Raw genomic sequence first — 24,005 nt, 5'->3', positions numbered from 1 at the left:
TACTTTATCACTTCCAGCACTTGTCAACCGTGACTGCACATCCTTGCCCGTTTTCAAGGAACAAGATCCTGATTACAAATGCAGCCAGAAGATCTACAACTGACTCTCTAACATGCTCCTCTGCCAACCACAGAAAATAGGCCAGTGGCAAAGGCTGTAGCAACACCATCATCCCTAGGTTCATTGCTCAAAACATGCTCTTCATTCTCCCGCAAAAATGGCCTAACAAGGAGTGCCTGGGTGGCTGAGTCAGTTGAGGCTCTGACTCTTGGTCTCAGCTCAGGTCACGATCTCAAGGCCATGAGATTGAGCCCTGCATTGGGCTCCCTGGTCAGCAGGGAGTCTGCTTCCACTCTCTCTCCCTCTGCAACACCCCCACCCCCTCCCACCCCCCGCTCATGAACACGCTCCCTCTCTCTCTCTCAAATAAATAAATATTTTTTAAAAATGGCCTAACAAAATGTTTCCAAAGAACTTTTGAATTGTATGATGCCAATGAAGCTGTCCTTGAGTTCCTAATTACCTGCAGTAAAAATTGGGCAAGACTGATGAATATAGAACAACTTTATAGCATAATATGAAATTGGATCTGGCCAATAAGTTACTTTAGTTTTCTAGGGCACTTTAGTTTTTTAGGGCAGCCATAACACATTACCACAAACTGGTAACAAACAGCTTAAAATAGCAGAAATTTATTCTCTCGCTCTTCTGAAGGGCAGACGTCCAAAATCAAGGTGTCGGCAGGGCTGCGATCCCTCCGTTTCTAGAGGAGAATCCTTCCTTGCATCTTCCAGCTTCTCGGGGCTGCAGGTGTTCATTGACTTGTGGTATAACTCCAGTCTCTGCTTCTGTCTTCACATGGTCTCCTTCTCTATACCTTTGCTCCTTCTCTTCTTATATAAGGACATTTGCCATTGGATTTAAAATCCAACTTAAACCAGGATGATTTCATCCTGAGATCCCTGACTTGATGGTATCTGCAAAGATCCTTTTCCCAAATAAGGTAATATTCGTAGGTTCCAGGTAGACATGTCTTTTGGGGGCCACCATTCAACCCACTATACTATGTTACTTTTTTACTTGAATCTTACCCACTTTAGAAAGCTTTGTACTGGATGTTACTTGAGGTCTTCCTGCTCTTTAAGATAAAGATGTAATTTGCTAAAATCCCAATTCCATGCCCTGGGGAAGTCTAATCCCTCCTGGGGTTTCTGCAAATTCCTAGAATGGGGTGAGAGAGATGGGCAATAATCTCCATGCATTAATTCAGTTCATGAACTGTCTCAATGTCTATTGTTCCTTTCCCTTACCTTGTTGATCCAGAAACAGAATTTGATCTAGTTCTTCAATTAAAAACAGCCATTCTCACAAGGTTCTTAGATTTTAGTGGATTATAAATAATAGGGGGTTGAACACATGAAGGCAAATTCCTTTAAGCTGAATATAAGAAATTCCTGTTCTTAAATTCTTCTGCCATATTTCCCTGTGGCTTGGCTGTCATCCCTCTCCTATTTAATATCTTCTCATTCCTATTTATTTCTTGGTAGGACAGCTTCCTTATCTACTTTCTTTCCTCCTTCAGCAAGACTTGCCGTTAGGGGCATACCTTCTGCCCTGGAATCTTATTAAACTAGTTTCCTTTTAGGGACAGTCCCTACCTGACAAAAATTCTGGTATTAGCTATCAAAATTCCAATCCCCTCTATCCTGCCTACTATAAAGCATTTAAGATCTATTAGAAAAGATCTTCAGGATTTTTTTTTTAAGTTGCATAACAACTAGGAATCAAAACTTCTGTGGTAACACTGCTTCCACAGGAAAATTACTAATGAACCTTACTACTTGTATTTATACAATTTATCCCACAGCTCTATTTAGACAATAGAAAAGAAGGGGAAAATGCAAAAGAAGAGTCTATTATGGACAAGAGGAGCTGCCGCCATGATCCTACCGAATGTGATCTGTAATTTGATCACCCTGAGGGTGGACTGACTCTCCCATTTAACAATATGAAGCCACAAGTCACTTTCTTCCTTTCTTCAAAGAAAATGTGAGCCTCTACCAAAGCTTATGAGCCGCAATACTCAGAGTGACAATAAATGAGCCACAGGACATGACTAATTAATATGAGCTGATTTCCCAGGTTTCCAACAGCCCTAGACTATCAAGTGCTAAAAGTACAAACACCAGCATGGATTTGTCCCTCCAGATACTCAGGGAGGGACTAAGAAGAGAAAGGCGGGAAGAAGCAGCTGTTGCCAAAAATGTGGGTAGACTATACAACACTGAGGGTAGGCAGTAAAGGCCACCAAGAAAACAATCTTTGCTTCCTCAGTCAACTACTTTGGGATGAAATGATAGAATAGTATCTGGAAAATAAAAACTGGAATGTATAAAGAAGATAACTTAAGTAAACCTTTTAAAGAACGCAGGTCTGGGGGCACCTGGGTGGCTCAGTCGTTTAAGTGTCTGCCTTCAGCTTAGGTAATGTTCCCCAGGGTCCTGGGATCGAGCCTTGTGTCAGGCTCCCGGCTCAGTGGGGAGTCTGCTTCTCCCTTTCCTTCTGCTCCTCCCCCCTCATGCTCTCTCTCTTAAATAAATAAAATCTTAAAAAAAAAAAAGAACACAGGTCTGACACGTGAATGTGTATTTCTAGGATTAGGCTGATTTCAAAGTCCATCCATTACTCAGGACATGACCCACTTCACTGATGCTGACTGAACTGTAGCCTAAAAGAAGATGAAGGAATGAAGTGGCGGACTTCAACAGCCAACCTACCGGAAAGAATTTATTTCCAGAGAACCATAGTTAAAAGATGAAGAAAAAGAAGTTAGGAATAATGCAATTAAATAGATGATTTGGACTCTCATATTTTACCCATTTGTTAAAATAAAATTAGTGCCCCCCAGGAATTTTGAGTTTTGCTGAGCCAATTACAATAGCACAAGCTAAGGGCTTAAAGAGAATTACGAGCTAGTAAGTTTTCCACCAGGAAAGCAGGAAAGGTCCCTGAGAAGTCTTCTATGTCGGCTCCTTGCTGTTAGATAAGAGCACTGTTAACACCCTTCTTAGAGAGGAGAAACAAATTTGCTCTTAAAAGTCTCACAGGAGGGGGATCAATAGTTATCCTGGCTGTAACAATTCTCATACTAACTCAAGTTCACAATTCTCACCTTCTGTTCTGTCTCTGTAGACAGACAGTGGTGATCTTCACAGTTAGAATATTATCATGTGCACTCTCAGCCCCATTGTAATCTTTCTTCCTAGCCCTTATTTTTTACTTCTCTAATCTTTTTAGCCTCCTTAAATCCCTCCTTTATGTTCTTCACATTTCACCCTAACTGTGAATACCAAATATGAGTTGTCCTCCAGGAAATTTCCTTAGGCCACCACAAGTCATTAACTCTGCATCTCCTAAATAAAAAGTTAAAAAGTCAAAGGAACTTGGGAAATTCTTGGCTTAGTCAATTCCACAAACATTTATCAAGTACTCATATGTACAAGGCACTGTGCTAGGTTCTAGATAAGGGAGAAACAGATATTTGTAATAACACAAAAGTCAAGACAATAGTTAAGTGACCTCTGCTGCATCCATTCTTGGAATGCTATGGGTCAGTTACAAAGTGAGGCAGATTTATGACTATTGACATGGTCGTGTTTCCAGGACAGACTGCTGAATGACACGGATAAGTTGCAGAACAAAAGTAGTAATAGCTAACATTTATATAGGTCTTGGCATATGCACACAAAACAATACTAGTTCAACAGTCATATATGTAAATACATAAAAAAGGAAAAGTTCTCAAAAAGTGTATCCCAAACAACTAAACGCATGATTATGGTTACCCAGGGAGACTGAGATTAGAAGTGATCAAGGGAAAATTACCTTCCTCTGTACTGCTTGGTTGTTTTTTATAGCCAAGGGAATTTATGTCTTTACTCAGTAATTAATAACTTTTATTTAGAGGATTAGTAAAAGTCATGGCCCTTCACTTCAAATTGTCCATAACTAAGCTGAGGTGGGGGTGAGGAAGGACAGAGGGAAGCTATTCAGTCTAATCCACAAAGTTGTGCTGGACAGAATAGTGTGTGGGTTAGGTGAGGGGTACAGTTTGTTACACAGAAGGACAGAGCACATCCCCCAACAACGGCTTCTCTGTGAAGATGTGGTTTGACGTAGCTTGAAAGATGGGGAGGAGGCAAATGTCAGGATGCTGGAGCTGGGGGGCATTTTAAGCTGAGGATTGCATGAGAAGCTAATGGGCAGTAAAGAGAAAGGCAGGCCGTGTTTAATTTGACCGACAACGGGGAACCTTAGAAGGTCTGTGAGCAAGGTGTTGATCTAATTAGGGATGCAGCTGAGGAATGCTAATTCTGCTGCAATGTGAGGTGCCTCTGACTGGACAGAGGCTGGAATGGCCCGAGCAAGAGCACCTTGCGACAGGAAGAGAGAGAAGAGAGATGCCTGAGAAGTATAAGTTATGGGATCTCGGTAAGGGAAATGGCAGAATCTAAGATGATGCCAAGGCATGAAGCCCAAAAGAGCATCGCTGAACATTTAAATGTGAAATATTCAGAAATATGTCTCATAAATGGAGCTACTGCATCTAGGAAAGCAGGGAGAGAGATGGCAGCTGACAACCACACATGACAAAAGTTAGAAACCATCACTGTCAGGAGCTGAAAGCAGAACATCTGCAGGACAGTAAGTCGTCCTTTCTCCCTGCTCTGTTGCCAAAGCACAGCTACTCAAAGTGTGGTCCGTGGACCAGCGCAGGTCCACGAGCTGTTTGTTAGCATTATGTGAGGATATAGGAACTGAAATTAAGAGAAAGTATTCAGAAACTTTTATACCAATTTAAAAGAGTAACTTTATGTTTACTGGTTCTAATAACTCTTAAAATTGCACTTATATTTTTGTATGTTTTTCAAGTTTCATTTTTCTAGCAATTCATTTTTATTATATTCTATAAAAGTTTCAACCCACAATAGATTGAAAGGGAAAAAAAACTGTTTCACCAAAAATAGTTTTTTTAAAGATATTATTTATTTATTTGAGAGAGAGAATGAGAGATAGAGAGCACGAGAGGGAAGAGGGTCAGAGGGAGAAGCAGACTCCCTGCTGAGCAGGGAGCCCGATGTGGGACTCGATCCCGGGACTCCAGGATCATGACCTGAGCCGAAGGCAGTTGCTTAACCAACGGAGCCACCCAGGCGCCCAGCACCAAAAATAGTTTGAGAAGTACCAATATAGATATGCTTCACACTTAAAGATTTTATAGTTCTTATTTGTTATTTCATTTTATTCTGAAAATATCTTCAAATAAATACTGGAAGCCTGTTTTCCCCAATTTTACACAAGGAAAGACCCAGTCCTAGAGGGATTTTATAAATTATCACCACATCACACAAAAATGCAGGGGGTGAGTGAAGGAAGGAGAGCAGGTCTGGAAAGCTGGGTTTCTGACTCTGAGGCAAAGAATTTCTAGTATTCCAGGTTCCAGAATATCCAGTATAGTGCAGGCCGAAATTGCTTTTTAGAAGACAGATGAACCATTTTGCTTTATAAAACATCAACCTGTACTGCAGGGTTCTCAGAAGCAAATTTAAGATACCATTGGATAGAAGCAAAAAGCTTCCAACTTTTTACTTTCTTTAACTCAAGGATTTCAAATGAATCTCAAAAAGGCTGGCATCAACCAAAATTTCAATGAATTACTAATGACTATATAGGGTGGGATATTTGGAGATGATCGAACTTCCCCAAATATCCCATTTTCAGAAAATCTTTTAGAGTTGATATTTAACTTAAAAGTTATCTTTAAATCAAATTATTTTTCTTATTTTTGCTCTGAACCCAACAAATTTGGATGACACACCATCATCAAAGGCTGTGAACGTGTTGGTATTTCACACAGCACCAGAATGACTGGTTCCTGAAATTATAGAATTATAAAGTTCAAATTTTGTTTATTCTCAGAAACTGTGAGAAAAAGGATAGTCTGCTGGAGGATTTACTAAGCTCCTAGACAATGAAAGAATTCCAGCAAAATAACATTCTGATGAACTAAGTGTAAATGAACTAGGGATATGGAGATTAAATTTCTTTTCTTTCTTTCTTTCTTTTTTTTAGATTAAATTTCTTTTGAAACACACATGGTTTTTAAAAATTACAGAAAGTTGCTTGGCAAATGTGCTAAAGGGATATGCCAACCCCCAAATGTTTGACAGACAGCTGGAGAAATGAGGCCAATACAAAAGCTCTGCTTGGTCATTCATTCCCTCCAGGTATTAACCGCAAAGGTGTCTTACACCTCCATCAAGGCTACAGAAGTCTAGAATATTCTTAAGCTACTTTACTAGTCAAACAAACCCCATCAACTTTTGCAAAACTGATAATTTCTCAGGGAAATGGGTCCTAAATTTGAGACACAGAAACTCTAAGAAAGGCTTGATTTTTAAAGGGCAATTGACTGTAGGGCTGAATAACATGATCCTAATTTTGACTCTTCAATTGATCAAATGTTGGTCAAGAGAAGGAGAAAAACTACTTGCTGCATCATTCATGCCGTGCTCCCTTGCAAGCACAGCAACATTAGAGAAACAGACTAAATGTTCGGCTTTATGAGATTCAGTGTACATAAAAGTATTTTACCGAGTAAATGGTTGGTTTGATTTACCCAACAGTCAATATTACTCTGTTTTTTTTTTTTCACATGTGTATAACAAATTAAAGTTTACAGCTTAAATTATCATCAGGTCCTATTCCATGCTTCCTTGGTTTTTCCCTAGACATATCTTTAGAGACAGGCAGGAAGCATTTGTATCTGCCCCTCAGGTAAGAGTTTCTTCTACAGAAATGGGCAAAGAAAACAAAATTCACAAGCATAAGAGTTCTCATTTGTCTTTTCATGTGTGGTATAGTGAAAGCGTATGTATCCACATACTCCATTTGTCGGTTCTTCTCTCACTAAAAACTGTAGCCTTTTGAAGGCAGCATTCTCATCTGCCACGCTCACCCCTCTATTGTAATCCTTAGCATAGCTCTAGGCAGAAAGAAGGCACTCAATAAATATCTGTTGAATATTTATGAATGAATAAAGCAGACACAGAACAACTCGCATCTATTTTTCTCTCAGAGACTCGCATATGACAGTGGACGAATCCATCATCTGATTACGTACACTGTCTTCCAATAGCCTCTCCTTTCATGGCTCTGAATTCATTCAGAACGTTCCAAGATTTCCTGCCCAGCGAAGTTGTTAGAATAGCCAGTGCCAACCCTGAATAGCTTGGGGGCTATTGGGAAGTGAGTGGGGACAGAGGACATTTTTATCTGTCAAACACCTCCAGCGGCAACTGCCTTTAAAAAAGGACTTTCTGATAAGTAAAGCTCCCCAAGCCCTGAGGCACTTAAACATTGCTCTGTAAATACTTAACAGCGATAAAGAGATACGCGGAGGTAAGTGGAATCATCCTGCTGATCTTTACAGAGCAAAGAGACCAACCACCTGCCTCTTAAAAACATTCCTCAGGTTTTGAGTCCACTGCCTTGCATGCCTCCCTGAGCCTCCTTGGATCATTGACCTGCCTTAGCCAACCTTAAACAAATACTGGTTTGTCCTCTGGCCTCCAACTTGTTCTTCCAGAACCATGGGGAATGCTTGACTTGCTTATTAGCTGTAGAACTCAAAAATGTGGACGCTAACCTTGACTTTCTGGGTAGAAGAAAATCTTCTCAAGTGTTATCAGCAGCATTCTCCCTTAAAGGTGTAAATAACAGTATGCCTTTGTCCTTTATTTTATCTTTACCACTGTATTACAGATCCAGTCCCTTACTTAATCCATTGAGCTGCCTTCCCAGAAGAATAACATTTTCACTGGCTTAGATTCGATTAGGGAAGAAGCCAATGCCCTTTCCACAGAGTCACGCCTGGTGATGTTGATTTTTATAGCCAAAAACTAGACTAATGTCACTTGGCATCCCTTCAATCAAAGGCTGTGTCTACACTGCCCCAAAGACTCAGATGCCCACTCACTCAGTTCAGACAACCAATCAACCAAGTCAAATAAACAGTCAGGGGAAACAGGTGATTTGACTGAGCAGAATGGTTGTTTGACTGAACTGATTAATTCCATTCAAAGCAGTCATCCAGGGGCCCCTCGGTGCACACTGCCTCCTGATGGAATGAATGCTGACCCCAATGGACACAGAGAAATACAGGACTGCCTGGCAGAAGGTGATCGGCTGCCACACCGCTTGACGAAAGTACCTGAATGGTCATGGAATGAACCTCCAAAACAGCAACTCGGCTGTGTTCTCCACCCTCTCCAAAGACTGTGATGTCCTGGGGAAGGGTAAGAACTCTGGAAACGAGACAGCCTGGGGTGAAATCTCAGCTCTGTCTCTTAGTACCTTTGGGACCTAGAGGTACTTAGCTGCTCTCTGCCCCCAATCTATAATTTGAACATAATATGACTTATCTTAAAGGGTCCGGGTGTTGGATGGGTTAATGAGGTAACATAAAGCACTTAGTAAGTGCTCAACATATGTTTGCCATTGTTTTTGTTTTTATTATTACTTAACAGAAAGAAACTTCAAATCAGACGGAGACTTCATAGTATGACTAGAATTTCCCAGTGCCTCAGATGTTTTTAAATTTGAAATAATATATCTCCCAGCAAAGACATTTTCCTTTGCCAATAAATATTTTATTTTTCCAGAGTTCTCTAGGTACTTATAGTTTATGAGTTTAGAGTACCTATAATAGCAACAGAAAGGTTATCTGGAATTATCCTATGGAAAACAATCATATTGACTCCAAACGACCAGAAATAATCTTGTGCTAACTGAAATGTATCATCTTTTAGGAAGGTGAAATAGGCAGGAAAAATACATTTTGAGTGGCGGGCCTGGGGCCACTGTGTCGCCGAGGTGCAGGGATGACTTCACAAGGGTGCAGTCTGTGCGCTCAGAAGACCCTGCACTTGGTTTAAGGTGCCGCTGTTGTCAACTTGAAATTCTTAATAACTTTTGAACAAAGGGCCCTGCAAATTATTTAGACGGTCCAGCCTGGGTGTGACCTATTATTGGTAGCTAAGATTCTAGAGTAATTCATGCACATCCACAGATCAGAGCCTTTCTGCTAGATTTTAAGAAAATATTGATTAGCTCAGCTGCTACGATTTTTGTAGCTGAAATATGAGTTTTCTGTGGTTATTATCCATGAAGGAGCTGCTTCAGATGTCCATGACTGGCTCACAATACAGGCTCGCAAGAGAGAGCCCCAGAGCGTCTCCATCAAGCCCTTCACTGGGTTCTCAGACTGGGGGAGAGGCTGACAAGCAGGAGTGACCGGGAGTCATTTCCCTCATGTGTGATTCCACTCGTGTCAGCTCATTATTCAAAAATGTATTTTGAATAATCTCAAGAGCCTAGAAGTATCTCATACCAAACACTGGCATAAAGATTTGGATTCTCTGTCCTTCATCCAGCCTTCCTTAGTTCACATCCCATTCTTAAACTCTTGACATGATCTCTGTATTGTTTTTCTACAGCATGAGATAAAAACCTGTTTTAGTTGTTTGATTTTTACTGTGTGATTAGTCTAGGCATGACAGAGAGAAAAGCACGTAAAGCATTATTTTATTTGAAAGCCAGAAGCACATAATGTTTATTAATAAAGAGCCTGGTTTACATAGATTTTATTATTATTGAGCATAAAATGGTTTATATTACAAGCAAGGGTGAAATTACTAACTAATTAGCCTGTGAAGATCATGTTTAATGGAATATATAAATCTAGGGTGTTGCTTTTTTTGCAAACCTTAAGGGTCTGATTCATTAAACATGTACATATGCAGCCTTTATGCTGAAACAGGGGACTGTGATATACAATTCAAGGTCAAATGATTCATTTTGTGTTTCTCAAAGTCCAAAATCTAGGGGCTTTAAATCCCTTAATTCTTATGGTAGTCAGTTTCAATACACAGCTGCCTTAGAGTGAATATTGAATTCAACTATAAATGATGGCAACTGAAAAAAGCAAAAGTGAAGGAGATTTAGGGGCTAAATTCTCACTCTCTCACTCTCTCTCTCTTTGGGTACTACAGCTTAAGACCCACTTAACTCTTCCAAAGGAACTTTGTTTCTATTAACTAGGAGGATTGCACAATCTTTGTAAACACACCATTCTCATATATTTCAGTTAAATTTTGTAATAGCACCATAAAATGTGTCAGGCATTGCCATAAACTATCAGTCAGAGGAAGCACCACTTGTATGGGAAAATTACTAGAAACCATGTCTTAGAAGGAAGAAAAAAGCAAAATTCTTCAACAACGTGGAAAAATAATCCTCAATGTTTGCTTACAATGTGTGTTTCTCATTTTAATAGAAATAAAGACCGTGTGTTTTAAGTCAGATTGCAGGGTTTGAAGCAGTGTGGCTCCTTTAATCCCCTGATGAATGCTGGTTCCTCAAGGCCGCTGAAGAGCAGATAACCTTGCCTCTTTCCCTACCCCTCGTGGCTTTGGAGTGGGGGTGTTGGTATCCACAGGGGGCTAAAGCTGCACAGATGCACACAAGTGCATGCTGCCAGTTCTTTACTTTCAGAGGAGGTTCTGCGGGTAAAACTTAGAGGATATTGGGTCCATCGTATATTACACAGTTGGTTAAAAGCTGACTTGCAACATATCCTGAATCTAGTCCTTTCATTCAAAATCCAAGTGAGCACAGGTGAACAATTCACTTCTGTTCTGGGAGGCTAGAGTGTGCTTATTTGAAAGAACCAAGAAGCCTCAGCTGACCGAATGATACCAAGCCGTCTCTCGTTTGTCTCTTGCTTGTTTGAACAGCCTTAGGGAGACTGCAGTAAGAAAAATCAAACCCAAACCAAAAACCCAGTTTAGCTGTGATGATAATACCGGAGTGATATGAGTTACCCTGTGACCATCCCAACAACCCCAAAGGATTAAAACATTATTCACAATGACGATAATGCTGCACATTGCCATAAAGCCTCCAATGTTCTGTTTTATGCGAGTGCTTTGTTTTAATGTCAGAACTAAGAGCAAATCTAGACTTACCAAGCCATAGATTTGTATTCAGGAAATTTGTGTTTAGGAAGAACCTCGAATGTTTGCTCTGGAGGGCCTGGGATTCTTGGCTGCTGGCGGCCGTTTGCAGGCTCTGAGTTGGGCCGGCCAGGTTCACATCATTTAAAGATGAACACTGCCCCCTGCTGGGCAGAGGCCACATTACTTCCCGAAGAACTACGCTTAAGGGTGAAAAAGTGCCCTATGTAACTGCGGAATTAATTTTGATTTTTTTCATCTTTTTTTCAGTTCTTAGCTTGACAGCTAAATTCGGAAGAACTGTAACTTCAGAGAACCATTATTGAATTTCAAGACAATTTGCTTTATCTTATTCTTGTTACTCAGCCCATTATTATGAACTACCAGCCCTGGCAGAGATCCGGCTAAATGAAAGGATAAGAAAAACAAAGGCAGCCACTGTGGTAACTGGGGAGCTTTTGAGATAGAACAGAGCACGGAAAAGAGAAAACTCTGCAAAAGGTTTTGATGGTTGAGAGTTCGACTGTCGTCATTTATACCCCCGAAAGCTAGAGAGAGAACCCAAGCTAAATTACAGTGCTCAGAGAGCTCACAAACATCTGAATCGCTTTATTTTCTGCCCATACCTTTTCCCCTAAATTGAGCACCATGACAGAGTTGCCTTGAAGAGAGTGTGGAGCCCAGGGCTGGAGACCTAGCCCTAAGGAGGGGTGAGAACACTACAAGGACACACCATGACATGCCCTCACCCCGACGCCTTTCTTGCTTCCTGGGGTGAACTACTCCAGGAGCTGCAAGGGAGAAAGTCCTGGAAACAAAGAGCTGCCTGCTCACCTCACCACCTCAAAGGCAGTGCATTTCTTAGAACCTCTGGAAGTCCTCTTTGGGGAGGAAAATGTGGGGATCGGTGGCTGAGGGACCCTGGAAAGGACAGCTCAGATTCATCTGACAGGGAGCCGACAGTCTGGGGAGAGGCAACAAGTAATTACTCTCGATTTTGAAAGTCCAGTTGTGCACACTGAGCAAACACCCTTTTCCATGCTGCTAGAAGACAGCACCAAGGCCTGCTTTTATTGAATGGTTCAGCAAATGTTACTGAATGCCCACTACGTACCAGGTTCCTACAGCATTTAACGAGGACTCATTTTGGTAGTTCTGTATAGTTCACAAAGAAAACCATTCTATCGACACAACAACTCCTGGAGGCAGGAATGAACTCCCCTGCACAGGTGAAGAAATTTGGAATTAAAGATTTAAATACCTTGCTCATGGTCATGCAGTTAGTAGGTGGCACAGACCCTGTGCTCATCCTACCTTATACATCTCTAGAGTTGACACAGCTCTGCTTCTTAAAGTCACCCTATCAACTTGTGTAAAGATATATATACAAAGAGAGAAAGAGAGAGCGCGCACAATGTGCTACAGTGAATAATCAAAGAATTCCATTAAATATTCACCCAATTTGTTGATAAATGCCCTGTAAGAAGTAGCGCTGGCCTTGAAAGCACCACCATTATTTGTAAGTAAGAACTAATTCAATATTTTAGTTTTTAATTAGCAATCCCTTTGGATTATGTAACATTTTTACTGCCAAGTTTCAGAATAATATTATACCTACAGAACAAATTATTATATTCCCCTAAAAACATCTTTCCTTCAGGGGCACCTGGGTGGCTCAGTTGGTTAAGTGTCCAACTCTTGGTTTCTGCTCAGGTCATGATCTCAAGGTCCTGGGATCAAGCCCCGCATCCATCGGGCCTCCCAGCTCAGCGGGGAGCCTTCTTCTCCTTCTCCTCTGCCCCTCCGCCTGCTCATGCTCTCTCTCTCTCAGATAAATAAATTCTTTAAAAAAAAATAAAAAGTTTAAAAAGAGATTCTCTCTCCCTCTACCCCTCCCCACCCTATCTCTCCCTCCCTAAAAAAAAAAAAAAAAAAAAGTCTTTCCTTCATAGATGCTAACCCTAAATAAAATATGATAATGTGTCACTCCCCTCCTTAAAATTATTCATTATTCTCTGGAACTGAATGTTAATAGATGCTCAATATAAGGAGTATTCTAAGATCACATCAGTTTAGAGAAAGCTTCATTTTATATCCCCCGTTTGGAATACTAATAGCTCTAAAAAATCCTACAGTAGGAAAAACTACTGAATTTCATTATACCAAACATTTCTCAAACATATTGGGGCACAGAATTTTATTAACAGAAAATCTACTAACACATCAAGGAACCTGGGAAATGCAGCTTAGGGAATACTGGCTTTCATGATAAAATCTAGACTCTTCAGCTTGGCACAGAAGCCTTTCATAAGCCAATACCTGCCCACCATCTCCAGCTTCAATTCCTACCAGTCCCTTCCATTGCCCTACCACGGACCCAACTATTTACTGTTCCCTGAATTTATCTTGTTCTCTTGTGCCTGCATGTCTTTAAAAGTGTCAGTCCTTCTGCCCGGAGCATCTTTGAACTTCCTTTTCCACCTAGCCACCTCCTAGCCATTCTTTCAAGCCTCAAAGCAACTCTCTTCTCCTCTCTGAAGACTCCTACTTCCCTAACTTCCCCCAGGAAGATTTAGATACTGCTCCTTCTGTATCTGCAGCTTTGTGGGTACCTCCCCCTACTTACCCCACCAGTGTGTATTTTTTTCCTCTGTTTCCCCATTAGCTCTTCCAGAGACCCAAAGTATTTCTATTCTCCAGGACTTATCATGGTGCCTGAAACACTCACAGAGCCATGCCTGGCGAATTGGTTCTGGGACTTCCTTCTTCATTTAATGTCCTTTCAAAGTAATTTTTTTTCCTTCATGAAATTACACAAAGTAATTTGATCTCCTCTTAAAATTCTTGATGATATTAATGATGATAGTAATAATAGCTACTATTTATTGAGTGCTTACTATGTGCCAAGATCCACACTAGTTCTTTTTACCGGGTTAGCTTGTTCAATTATCACAGACATATTATACGAATACATGATTATCTCCACTTTACAAATCAGGGAATCAAGGTACATGGAAGTTAAGTAATTTACTCAAGGTCACACAACAGATGAATGCAGAGCTAGCACTTATACCCAAAGATTCTCTTAGCTCCTACGTTATAGTATGCTCACGTGTCTACTCAAACATGGGAAAAGTTCATTACAACAGAAGTAGAAAAACAAGATAGGAGTTTTCCTCCAATTCTCTAGGGAGGAGAGGGAGGAATTCGGTATCTATGGTGCAATGCAGGAGGATCACAGAAGCACTACAAATAGGTCTCACAAAAAGCCACCTGCCAGCTTCTAGGGGAAAAAGGGAGCACTGTAGAAAGATCAGAAATGTTATTTATTCCTTAAAACTGAAGCAGGCTTCAGGGGTTGGCTCCAGGACCAGCTGGATTCTCATCTCTGATTAAACTTTCTGCAGTTCTATGACTGAGATGACAGGAATGTCAATGGCAGCTGTACTAATAGTAGTTGGGACCAGAGTCATGTGGCCATAATAACCAAAACGACCACCCCACCAGCTCAGATGTGTCCATCCCCACCCCTGCAGTTTCCCCTTTACAGTGGGAAAACTAAGGCTCGGTGAACCCAGTGACGGCTCAAGGTCATCCAGTTGGCAACACAGTTGAGCTCAAGTCTTGGTCTGACCTGAAAGCCCCTTGAAAGACTCCAAGAAGGGGCGCCTGGGTGGTTCAGCTGGTTAAGCATCTGCCTTCGGCTCAGGTCATGATCCCAGGGTCCTGGGATGGAGCCCTGCATCGGGCTCCCTGCTCAGCGGGGAGCCTGCTTCTCCCTCTCCTCCTGGCTCTCTATCTCTGTCTCTCTCAAATAAATAAATAAAATCTAAAAAAAAAAAAAAAAAAGACTCCAAGAAAACCAAGGAGGCTTTAAAAGCCCACTAGGATTTTAGCTACTTCTGTGATACTATAGTTTGTTCTTGAATTTTAGCCTGGTCATCCAAAACCAGACCAACATCTCTTGACACAGAATATTAAGCTTATCTCTACTGTTGTTTACATAATGCACGCATTCATTGAACACTTGTCCACTGATCGATTAAATGAGGCCCAAGAACAAATGTGTATGTCAAGTGGCTGGAAGCGCTCCGTGACTTTCAGGCAGCTGGCAAAACCAGCTAGGGAGAAGGCTCCAGGCATTTACAAGACCACATTGGAACCCAGGCGCTTCTCTTGCCTCTGCCTCCGACTGGCTGCAAACATTCATTAAGTCTCTTCTCTGGGTCTGCAGCGCCTTATTAACAAAATGAGGATATGGATTTCTCAGAGGGTCCTTCCAGCTCTAAATTTCTAAAGTGAGATTTTCAACATTGAAGGGAATAGGAATTTCCCCAAGGATGCTGACAATACTGGTAAATAATTTGCATTTTTGGTAGTTTACATAAGAATTTGAAAGCCTAAGTACCAGGTTTCCAGTATATAACTTGGCTTTTAAAATAAATGAATAAAGAAATAGACGGGCTCTCTTCCTAATTAACATGCTTGTTGCCCAGGCTTTCCAACCATAAAGCAGGCCTCAGGCTTCATATCTATCTTGTGGCATAACTGCCTGCCACAATTCAGTAGTAATAGCACTGCTTTAAATAGGAGCCAGAGATCATAGAACATGCCTTACACTCCCGTCACCTTAACACGAGAAAATCCTTAATTTTTAATGCCTCTGCTTTAGGAAAACCTCCTTGGTTGGGCCACAGAAATGCCCCTGGATGCTGGGATCTTCACTTTAATCTGAGAGTGGGCTACTGTAACCCCTGTTATGGACTAACGTGTGTCCCCCTGGAATTTATGTTAAAACCCTAACTTCCAATGCAAGAAGGTGACCGTCTGCCAGCCAGGGAGAGAGGCCTCAGGAGAAACCAACCCTGCCAACACTTTGGTTTTGGCCTCCAGAACCGCAAGAAAATAAATTCCTATTTTTTCAGCCACCCAGTCTGTGGTACTTTGTGAGGGCAGCCCTAGCGGAGTAATCCATCCGCTGAAAACCAACATTATGATACCCCTAAAATAACTTCCATTTTTACTAAGGGTAACTCATTTTTATTATTCCAGGGCTTAAGGATTGAAGCAAAATTTCTCAATTCTCCTACCATTATCTCATATCTTTCCTCTCTCATCACTGTCATTTTGGGAGTAAAAGGTTTGATTGTCGGAGAAGAGCTCCCATCGGTATCACAGTCCCAGAGACTTGGCCACAGGCTTGGAGACAGGAAAATGCCCAGTCCTCACAAGGGCCCCTCCATTTTGTCCTTAGAGAACAGAGGCTTGCCTCTCAGCTAGCAGCATCCCCAGACAGATCACGGAAGCATGGCCACCCAGGGCACCAGGACCCAGAATTTCCTACAACTTTCTGGGCACCAACCTATCTGCCATGTTCCCACTGCAATCTACTGCTTTGCCTGAGGATAAAAAAAGAAGGCAGGCCATCTCTCCCCTGCCGTGCCTAGGTGTACTGATATTCTTCCACCCATTCTATCATTCAACAAATATTTATGGAATGCCTTCTGCATGCCAGGCACTGTTTCAGGGACTTGGGAGATTACAATGAACAACATAAGCAAAAATCCCATCTTCATGGAGTTTACATCCTCATGTAAACCCTTCTGATGAAATAACTTCTAATGGAGCAAAAACACTTTTATTTGATCTTATTTTAATACTGCTCTTTATTTTTCCCAAGGTGCCTTTTCCTATGCTATGGCAGGTTTCTGCCTTTAACCATTTTCTTGATCTGCTCTCCCATTTCCTTAAGAAAGTGAATAACATTACCGTAAGTCCATTTTACCAATAGGGATGCTGAAGGACAAAAGGTAATTGAATCTACTTTTCCCAAAGCACTCACACACCTCATATCTGTACAAGGTTTGGAAACTAGGATTTCTAAAGTCTGGAGTACAAATTAACCATCAGAAAGCAAAGCACAAGTGCTTCATATTCTTAGTCTCCACTTAAGTCCTGTACTGGCAACAAAAATACAAACAAAATTCCCTGTAACTTCTCCATGGAGACCCTTCTTGGCTGATTTCTTCTAACGTCACTGCACTGGTTCAGACAAAATCAACCAAGGTCATGACAGTGAAATGCATATTGCACGCTGACTGGAGAACCTGGATGGGAGTTACAAGCATGAACTCAAAGCCAGAACACTGAATTTACTCTGTAATTATTTTATTTTCGACTATAGCAAGTCTCAATCAAAGTGCTATCCTGGGCTCAAAGCACTGTTTTCTAAAAACATCTAAAAGCCAACTTATACTTATGTGTAAAATGTACATATTAAATATAAATGATTCAGCAACATGGATCAGATTTTACATGGTGTAAAAAAAGTTAACCAGGAAATTACCTTTATCATATTTATGAATATGTTTGAAGATAAACTTTTTTTTTTTTTTTTTTTTTTTTTACCAAAATTCATGGACAACTGTCAGTATCCCAAGGTTTTATGTTAAAGTGGAAGGATTTTTCTGGACTGTGGTCACCATCCCTTGAACCTTCTATTCTTTCTTAATTCTTCTGACAGTCATCACATTGCAAGGTCACCCCCTCCAAAACTAAGACAGAGACAGCCATGCCATGGAAGGGGAGGGGGTGAGTGGGGGGAGTGCATTTTGAGGTCAAAAACAGGATGGAGTTTAATTCCAAGAAACTTATCTTAGAGAAGTTACCTAGACTTGGCCATCTTCCAGGGAGGGACAAGAAAGAATAAGCTCCTGGAATGGGTGTACAGAGTCAAGCCAAACTGGTCACTATGGCACAAGGGCCAGATCACCAGAGAAATCCAAGTCCTTGCCTTTGGACTGCTAGGAGGTCAGCATCTAATGTGTAGATCAAGCCAGACCGATAGGCATTAAAAACAATAGGCACTGTTAAAAATCACTAGTGTTTAGCCACCATACTTCAAGCTGGTTTTCAAAATCAATTACAATCTTTCTACCAAGGGCTCAGAATCTCTTGAAGACAAGCAGAAGCCCTGAAGCCTCCTGACTGAGACAACAGAAAACAACATCCACTGAGAATCCCGAGTAGATAGCTAAGGCCTCCCACAAGCAAGGTGTTCTTTGTGTTTATTTTTCTTTGGGAAATCAAATGAGAAGACTCCATTCCTGGCATGCCAGTTAGGGAAGAGAGAATGTTCCTCATGTTCTGCCATTTCGACGTCCTTCTTAAACCCTCTTCCTCCCTCATCTCCCACTACCGTAAACCTGTCGGGCTGCCAAGGTCAGATTCAGACTGATGTTCTTCTGCATTCTGCCGGGCCAACGTTGGCATGAGGAGCATCCTGTTTCAAATAAAAAGGTTTATTCAAAAAATAAAAATAAAAAAATCCTCATAAAGCTCCTTGGACATTAAATGACTCTTACAAAACAACAATTTGATGAATTAAGTGTAAATGAATCAGAAACATGTGTATTAAATTTCCCTCAGAATACGCACGGGCTTAAATACTCAGAGGAAAGTGCTTGGGAAAACATAGTCTGAATTTTCCTGAACCCAAAATGTTTGAAAAATAATCTCAAACTTACTTGACAACTTCCCCACCCCAGGTCAAGTCGAGTGATAAATATATGTATATAGGTATAGTGCATGGTCCCAGAGACGTTCTCAGCACTGAGGCCCGGAATATTAACTATGGTATATGGAGTGTGCCGTGAAGACAGGCTGTGAGTCCTCGGGCTTGTCTGTGTTCCCACTCACACAGGGTTTGTTTTTGTTTGGTTTTTCATATGAGAGAAGAACGTTGTAAAGATTTCCACTACCACTCACCCACCCCCTCCCAATCATTTTATTCCCATTGCTGAAACCCTTAGGGAGAATCTACTGTGTGTGACAAAGAAATATGTCTTTTCTCTGTGTTACAGACCTTGGATTGCATCCAGGGCCCCCTTTTCCCCGGAGGCCAGCTCTCATAGTTTATGATTTGCATTTCATTGCCATACACTGAGCCCAGTGAGAAGTAGTCTGAACCAGCAGAATGACGAGAGCTAAAAGTAGCAAGCAAGAACTCTCCATTTTCCAGCTCATTCTGCAGAGTCTGCACTGCCAGAAATCTAAAGCCAATTTTGATTTAAAATTTATACAAGCAAAGAACATCAACACGAGTACACTCAGTCTCTCTTCTCTTCCCCTTTCCCAAGACCCTTCTTGGCCTGGGAACTTCTATTTTATGTGTAATTTAATTTTGGATTGCTAATTATTATCTTTTTCTCTCTCCCCCTACTCACATTTAATCTTGTCATTTACTTTCACAAAGTCCTTATTTTCTTGAGCTCTCTTTACCTATGAATATTTCACTTGCAAAACTGAACAAAGCCAACTTCTGGAATGTGAATATGAATTTGAAAGAGGAAGGAGTAGGCTCAAGAAGAGTAGAGTCCAGTATTTGGAGGGAAAAAGTCAATCTAGAAGTTATTAAAATACATAAAATATAGTCTATATAGGGAAGGAAAATCTATTCATCCCATCCTGTACATCATCCTTGTTAAAAGTGCTAATGAAAGAGTTACAGGAAAGATTTTTTTTTTTTAATGAAGTCATCTTTGCTGGCACTACAGAACTTCTAATTTGAAAACAGAATTCTCTAACTATACATTTATATTCTGAACAGATATCAAAATGTGTCCATGTGGAAGTCTTACCAGCATCTCCAAATAAAGAGTAATCTGCTTCTTCTCCTATTCCTATCTTTGTTAAAGGGAACCTCCTCTTCCGGCACCCCATGCCCCAGAGGCCATGAAGAGTGCTTCCTTATTTAGTTCCCCCCTTCATCGCTCTGTCCCTAATCTATATGTCAGTCCCTCATCTACACTGCAACCCTAGTGATAGTTCTGAACACACCCCTGAGTGGGTCCCTGCCCTGCTAAAATCCTTCCAGGTCTTCCAGTGCAGGGGAAGGTGGTTCTCAAGGGTCAAGAGGAGGATGGAAAAGGATTTACCCAAATCTTCCCAGGAAACTTTTATACTCTGCACCATTTCTGCAATAACTGCCCTTCCTTCGTCTTGCCCGGGATATGCCATGAGAGTTTGAAAGGGACCTGGGAAAGTTTCTAGTTCCTTCTGAGGTAGTCTCTTCTCCCCTTCCTGCCCACATCCCCATCTCCCCCACCACCAAACCCGCTGGCCTAGAGAATGAAATCCAAACTCCCTAGAGCACAGGCGGCCTTGCAGGAACTGGGGCCTGACAACCATTCCCTGCCCCTCTGCCCTGCACATTAGCCCACCGCGGTCATCCCAAGCTCCTTGCCCATCCAGACTCTCCATGTTCCCATATTAGTAGCGCCTGCTTTTCTCTCCATCAGAAATGCTCTTTCTTTCCTAGCCAGTTCCCTCTTTAAAATACAAAAATCAAGCCTCATTTACTTCTATTGGAAGCGGCTCCTTCATCACTTGGGCCACACTGGCCCTTCTCCCAAGCGTGTTGCCTATCTTTTTCCCAATCTGGGACTTTCTGAGACCAGATCTTAGGAGTCTTTGTTCCCCCAGTACATGCTTGATGGTTTCTGAATGACTAGATGCACTCATGTGCAAACAGACAGGTGAAGGAAGTCATGGTTGTCAGTACGACATGAGCAGATTCATCTGTTTTGCAGTTTGTACTAATATATTATTTTATAATCAATCCAATTTGGCCACTGAATGACCAACAATAACCAGATGATGGTACAACTGAACTAGTTATTTTGGTTATCTAAACATGTAAATGAGATTTAGCCATGTGTTGACTGAATCACATATGAAATAAACTCTCTCCCTAAAAAAGAGTATGTACCAATTATTATGAATTTTAAAAGGCTACCATTTATTTATTGACTGCTTACTATACACTGGGCAGTGTCTTAAGTGTCTTACGTGCACCGATTTCTTTAGTCTCACAGAAACTCTCAAAGGCACACGCTTTATGGTGCCCACTATACAGATGAGAACGCTGCCCACGGGTACCCTGCAGGCGCCAGCAGGGCATGAGCAGCCCGTGTTCTCACCCACTAGGTTATACTGTCCCTCAGGACACACATGGGCATTGTGTGGTTTCTACTAGACACAGCAAATGATATTTTCCAAAGCAGAACCATAATTAAACTATCTTTAGCTCCCAACTTATATTCAGATCAAAAAAGACACCACAAATGCCAGTTGCCCTGTAGCTAGATCCTGTCTCCCTTCCATTGGTCAGTTTATTCATAATACAGAACACACCAAAATTCAGGCAGGAAAAAGTTTCCAACTTGACCAAACTGATTTTTCCCCCATTCCCCTCTAAAAACTGTTTCTGAGGTGACCTTAACTTAGTCATTATCTGGAGAGCAAAAAATATGGGTGCTCTGCAGCTTCAAGGACACTGGGTACCAGAAAGAAGCAAAGAAATGTACTGGGGGGCAACACAGAATCCCAAGTGAACAGGAGAAGCAGGGAGGGGCCCAGGGCCTCTGAAATGGACAGAGTTCCAGTGGCTGACTGTCCACGCATCCTGCTCTCCCCTCAAAATCGGAACTTTTGAATAAAAGCCACTACCGTACTTGCCTGTCGGTATTCTGTTTATCCAAGACAGGAAACTGGACTGAAAGGAGGTGAAAAATTTACTTGCAGTCATGCCATCTTTTGCTATCTCCTTTTGTAACCGTGTATTATGTTGTAATTTACTACAAAATAACAATGAAAATTAAATCAATAATAGTTCCTCTTTCATAAATGGTAGGAAGGAAGCTTTGACTTCCTATCCTCACCTTCACAGGCCCTAGCTGCCTCTGAGTGAGTAAGAGAGAGAAAGACCCCACCCCAACTCCACCCTCAATCGAGCCTTCTGGGCTACCAGGAAACCCTATATCCTTGGGGACCTGGGACTGAATTCCATGTCCAGCTCCTCAGTGGAAAGTGGACCCTTTAACCTCCCTCCACTTTTATCCCTCTATCTTCAAAGATCTGAAATAATGCAGGCCACCTGCTTCCCTCACAGGAAAGGAGAGAATCAATGACATTAGGTTAACGCAGTCAGCTTTTTGGAAGGGCTCAGGGAATTTGGAGCAAGAGACTCTGCATGGACATCAAATACGGTTTCCTAATCAAAGGACTTGGTCTGTCCATATATCTTCAGAAACGGGCACTGGAACACCAGCTTTTCGATTTGTTTTTTGAAACGGTGCCCAAAAGAGAAGAGGACAAGACATGACTGAAGGATATGAGCGCGGCAACCCTTCTGGTGACTGTCCATTCAACATCTGTCTGAGGGAAGGTGATTACGGGCCCTCAGATTGTCGAGTCCATTATCATTAGCACATTATTTGGTGCTGAATGCGTTGAAAGGACAGGTCAGGCCACAGATGTCTTTGTTAAATGCCGAGTAACCCCCACTGTCCACCCTCCCACTCCAGGCCACGGTAGTGAGCCATGGGGCGTCTCCCCCTTCTGCCTACCCTACCTCCCTAACACCCACTCCTGGCCCCCTATCCCTCATTTAAGAGTTCACAAACTGTTCCTGCCAGTTTAAGCAAAAAATGTTCTGAGAGGTAACAGGGCCACGGTAATTAATTTTGTTCCTTGACTGGAAGGTGAAAAGCTTTTTATTATGTAAATTATAAATGTCCTGAAGGGAAACTTTATCTCCCTCTCACCAATGAGCCCATCAGGCTGCCTGAATCAGGATTTTTTTTTTATGTTTATTAGTCTAGGGGGGCCAGTTAGGACGTTTCATAGCTTCTAAGTGCTGACATTTATCTATTGCTTCCAAATAACCTAGTGGCAGGGAGCCACGGGCGGATCAGTAAATATGGGGGTAGGGGGGGCATTCTGTCCACAGACTGGCAGAGAGCAAAGGAGCAACCTCTGAGCCTGTAGGCAGGGTGGGGGCCTGACATTTGTCCCACACCGAGGGGTCCTGTCTTTCTCCTCCCCTGCCCCACCCCACCCACCCTGACCAATCTTCCTCCCCTGGGATTCCTCCTTACGTGTCTCATCTGTGCCTCATCACTGACACCCTGGAGCTGTGAACACAGCAGACCCTCCCCAGGGCTGAGGATGCCCTGCTCCTTCCTTTATACCCCCTCCAGCATTCCCAGCCATACTACTTCAGCTCTTTGGGGACTGTTTGTGCTCTCAAAAGAACACTGGAACTCTTCTCCCCCAGAGGAACAAGTCTGTACACTATGATGGTTACACGTTATGCCTCACCTTGACTAGGCCATGGTGCCCAGATAAGTGGTCAAACATTCTGCATGTTTCTTTCTGTGAGGCTGTTTTGGGATGAGATTAACATTTAAATCAGTGGGTTTTGAGCAAAGCAGTTGGCCCTCTGTAATGTCTGTGGCCTCATTCAATTAACTGAGGGACTGAATAGAACAAAAGACTTATATCCCCTGAGCAAAAAAGGAATTCTGCAGCAGAAGGCCTAAGGACTTGAACTGCAAGACTGGCTGTTCCCCAGGTCTCCAGGCTACAGGTCCACCTTGCAGACTGGGGACTTGAAGCCTCCATAATCACATGCCAATTTCTTAAAATCTCTCTATGTAGAGATAGAGATAGGAGATCCAGATAGAGGAGATAGAGATAATCCTATTGGTTCTGTTTCTTGGGAGAACCCTGAATATATATGCCAATGACAGCACAGACTACAAACACCACTCCACTCCAAAAAGTTAGGCTATATGATAGTGATGTCAGGCCCTAACAGGCCCTGAGAAAGGATAAGCTTTGGTTTTCCTATATTACACAGTAACATCTCTTGATCCATAGATGGGCTATTGGATAACACATCGGTGGCTACAGAGTAGAGCAGAAAGCTGATGGAAAAGAAGCAAGAGGAGGTGAGATGAGTATTTCCTAAGTAGTACAGATTTGAGTGCAGGCTCTGCATCCTCTGCTTAAAAAATAATAAATCTATCTCATTGATAGACGGCACAAGTTCATAAAAAGCTTATAGGGAGACAACAGTCTAGGTAC

Source organism: Eumetopias jubatus, unplaced genomic scaffold, assembly GCF_037043125.1.
Source record: "Eumetopias jubatus isolate StellerSeaLion01/CBP00866 unplaced genomic scaffold, mEumJub1_p1.0 scaffold_3, whole genome shotgun sequence".
Classification (NCBI taxonomy): Eukaryota; Metazoa; Chordata; class Mammalia; order Carnivora; family Otariidae; genus Eumetopias; species Eumetopias jubatus.
The sequence above is the reverse complement of the archived record's forward strand: the minus strand, read 5'-3'. Positions refer to the sequence as shown.